Source organism: Petaurus breviceps, unplaced genomic scaffold (assembly GCF_028583685.1).
Source record: "Petaurus breviceps papuanus isolate PSGF00001 unplaced genomic scaffold, PetGlider_PUasm1.0 80, whole genome shotgun sequence".
NCBI classification, from domain to species: Eukaryota; Metazoa; Chordata; class Mammalia; order Diprotodontia; family Petauridae; genus Petaurus; species Petaurus breviceps.
Genome location: NW_027186540.1, coordinates 8,887,577 through 8,891,553, shown reverse-complemented (window position 1 = coordinate 8,891,553; position 3,977 = coordinate 8,887,577). Strand labels below are relative to the sequence as shown.

Below are 3,977 nucleotides of genomic sequence, written 5' to 3'. Positions count from 1 at the left end.
TATCCCTCCCCTTAATCCCTGCACCTGTACAGTAGAACAATTCTAGAAAAACAGCTGGCAACAAATTGTCCTTGCCATACATAAATTCATGTTTTGTAGCCACATCCCAGTTGTAGTAACTAAAAGCCAGTGTTGCTGCTGATGTCTCATGACTTCTTGGCATACAATGAAAAATCATCTTTTTTCTCTGTTTTCCAACATACAGGGACCATTCACCATAAACACAAAAACTTCCCTGAGAGTTGAAAGCCTAAATCATGCTTCCATGGAATGAAAGATCACCAAGCAGAAGCTTACTTGACTAACACCATTCTAAATTCATATGAAATAGCAATATGGAAAGCCTAAAATACCATATAAATGACAACTCTTGCTTCTGACACATTTCTCGCCTTGCTACCACACAAGAATCCTATGTAGTGATGGATGAAGGGATATTTCTCAATCCCCCAAAAGGAAATCCTTCCCCAATATTCTAGATTCCATTTCTTATTTTCCTTATGATGGCATTATTATTATTATTATTATTATTATTATTATTTATTCTGCTATATATGTCTTAATTGGCACTCTATTTCTCCCCACTGAGGTCCGTCTGGGTCTTGGGGCTACTTGCGTCGTGGTCTCGGTTTGCCCCATGCTTCGGTGCTTAGGAAGTGATGGGGACGTGGAGCCTTGTTAGTCTCAGTTTCCTGTCCATGGTGCAGCCTCAGCCTGTGGACGGTCTCTTTTCCCTCTTTTCCTCCATCCCTCCCCCCTCACGGAAACCCAGCTGGGCCTCTGCATGAGAGCTGCTTGGAACATTTTGCTAGTTCAACACTAGCTGCAGAATGTTCCCTTTTGACATCTTTGTCTTATCTGCATAACTTCCATTGACATTCACCTTGGGAATCAGAGTTCTGCATACCTATCTAGAGAAACACCTGGATCACAATCTTTCCTGGCATCATCCAGAGAGCCAAATGAGCCTGCTATTGAGCACAGTACAGGTGGGCTTCTAGGCAAGATGTCTTTGCCAATTGGAATGCATCGACAGGCATTCAGTTAAGATAATGTCCTGGAGGATCCCACACCAATGACTCTGCCTTCCTCTGACATGTGCAGTATACTAGGTTCTTTGGAAAAAGCCAGTCATCCCAGATGACAAGTACCAACAGCTTTCCGAGGTTGAGGAAGGAGAAAATAGTTTCCCTGTAACTCCCTCAGCTTCCAGTGACCAAATGAACAAGGCCCCAGTGGTGAAGGCCAAGGCTACTCACATCATCATGAATTCTCTAATTACAAAACAGACATAAGAGAACATCCAGCGCTTTGAGCAGCAGGCAGGGTTGACAGATGAGGGATACATTCCCCATAAAGGCCTTACCACAGAAGAAACCAAGTACCACCATGTGGCAGAGTCAGTCCATAAACTGAAGTTACAAAATGGAGAAATGACTAAAGAAGATAGACTGATTGTTTCAACCCAATCTTCTCTGAGTAGCACACCCTATTCTTCTCCCAAGCAAAAGCCCAGAGGCTGGTTTATTCATGGATCTTCTACTTCCTTACCTGGCCTAGATGTCAGCAGCATGGACTCTGGAAATGGAGATAGAGACAAACCCTCATCTGAAAAATGGAACCTTTTTGGATCAAGAACCCTTCAGAAATCCAACTCGGGTTTCAGTGTCCAGTCTTATAGAGGTACTCAGAAGCCATCAGCAACGAACCTTATTTGGGTTCAGGCTACTAGAATTGCAGAAGACCCAGGAGCCTTCAAGCCACCTAAGATGGGCCTTCCAGTGATAGAAGGAAAGAAACAACCTCCACAAACCCATAACATCAAACCAAGAGATATGAATGTGTTGACTCCTACAGGCTTCTAAAGCTCCCTTTTCATATGAGCAAAGTTGTGTTCCCTGGTGAACCCACTGTTATATAGGCAGAGCATCTTAGACTTTTCTTTCTTCCCATCCACATTGTACTTGACATAGGAAAGATGTCATCCATTTACAATTCTTCTGAGGATGATATTCCTGGGGAGGTACTGATTGTTTCTTTAAATATTTGTGCAAAGCTTGAATCTTGAATTGTGCAAAGCTTGAATAGAAAGACCTATTCTGTAATGTCCCAAAATTGGTCTGAATGACTTCTCAAAGTACAGCCAATTACTGATCTATAGAACTAGATTGAAGGGGGCAAAAGAAATTAAAATCTAGTAGACTTTGTTCTGCATATTTTACCCCCCCCCAAAATGTCTTAATTAAGGAAAATGCTCATAGAATTAAAGTTGAAAAGGAAATGAGAGATCATGGAGTCCAACCCTCTTCTTCTGCAGTTGAGAAAATGAAGGCCCAGAGAGGTTAGGTTAATTTTTACCATTACTGTTCCTCTTGCCATTTCTTTTCTTCCAAAAATATAAAAAATAGATAATAAAAGTAAAAAATGTCTAGACATGGATAAACCTTTATGTAATGAGAGAAAGAAAGAGAGACAGACAGACAGAGACAGAGAAAGAGACAGAGAGAGGGAGAGAGAAAAATATGAGGCAAATTTGGTTTAGATGTCAGCATGGTGTCCAATCCTGTCTTTGAATAATAATAAAAGGTTTCAACTTCAGTTTGAACTATTTATTGTTCTTCAAAAGAGCTCTAATTTAATTTCTGCATCTATCTCTCACTTCATTTCTTCAAGCTACCATTGTAATCTTTTTAGTCAAGTCATTCTTTTTTCTGAACCCCTAATTGCACTCGTAAAAGTTCTTGGGAAGTCCAAGAATAAGTATTCAATAACTTTAGAAAATGTTCTTTGTCTGAAGCTTAAAGAGCTCATACTATCCTTTAGGTAGAAGCAGGCATGAGAAGATAATATAGTTTGGCAAGGGTTTACTGTTAAGAACTCCTGGAATCTGTGAGAGTAAAGGATATATCCTGGAAGCTATGTGAAGATGCAGATGTTTGCAATTCCTCTGTAATAAATAGAATATCAAGAGGGTGGTTGAATTATAAACTGAAAGGCTACTTTGGGAATGGGCATTATGGATTAGATTAGGGGATATGGATTAGAGTTGAATGGAAGAAGGAAAAAATGTTGGGTTGCCCTTGGAAAATTGTATAACTACTTTATTGGTGCCAAGTTTCTTGCTGAAATAACAGTAACTAGCATTTATGTAGTAATGTAAACTTATTAAAACAGTATACAAATATCTCAAAATTTATTTATTTTTAGTTTTCAACATTCATTTCAACAAGATTTTGAGTTACAAATTTTCTCCCCATCTCTCCCCTATCCATCCACCCCAAGATGGCAAGCATATGGATTACTCAATCCCCCAGTCTTCTCTCACACATCCCCCACTCATTACACCCTTCTGTCTTACTGTCTTGTGGGGCAAGATGGATTTCTATGTGCCATTGCCTGTATATCTAATTTCCCAGTTGTATGGAACAATAATCTTTAACAGTTGTTTTTAAAACTTTGTGTTTCAGATTCTCTCCCTTCTTCCCTCTTCACCCACCCCACTGGGAAGACAGCAATTCAATGTAGGTTATACATGTATAGTTATGTAAAACATTTCTATAGTAGTCATGTTGTGAAAGACTTACTATATTTCCTTCCATCCTATACCACCCCCCATTTATTCTATTTTCTCTTTGGAGCCTGTCCCTTTTCAAAAGTGTTTTCTTCTCACTACCCCCTCCCCCAATCCCTTCTATCACCCTTATCCACTTCCACCCTACTTTCCTGTAGGGTAAGATACCCAATTGAGTGTGTATGTTATTCCCTCCTTAAGCCAAATTCAATGAGAGTAAGGTTGATTCATTCCCTTTTACCTCCTTGGTCTTCCCCTCCATTGTAATAGCTTTCTCTTGCCTTTTTTATGTGAGATAATTTATCCTATTCTATCTCTCCCTTTCTGCTTCTCCCAATATATTCCTCTCTCACTTCTTAATATATATATATATATATATATATATCGTGTTTCCCCAATAATAAGA

The 3,977-nt window shown here is 39.4% G+C and overlaps 1 pseudogene; it reads left to right on the top strand.

Moving 5' to 3' along the window:
• The first annotated feature begins 571 nt into the window (after window positions 1-571).
• On the top strand, window positions 572-1,888 carry LOC138175937 (putative monooxygenase p33MONOX pseudogene; annotated as a pseudogene).
• Window positions 1,889-3,977: the final 2,089 nt, after the last annotated feature.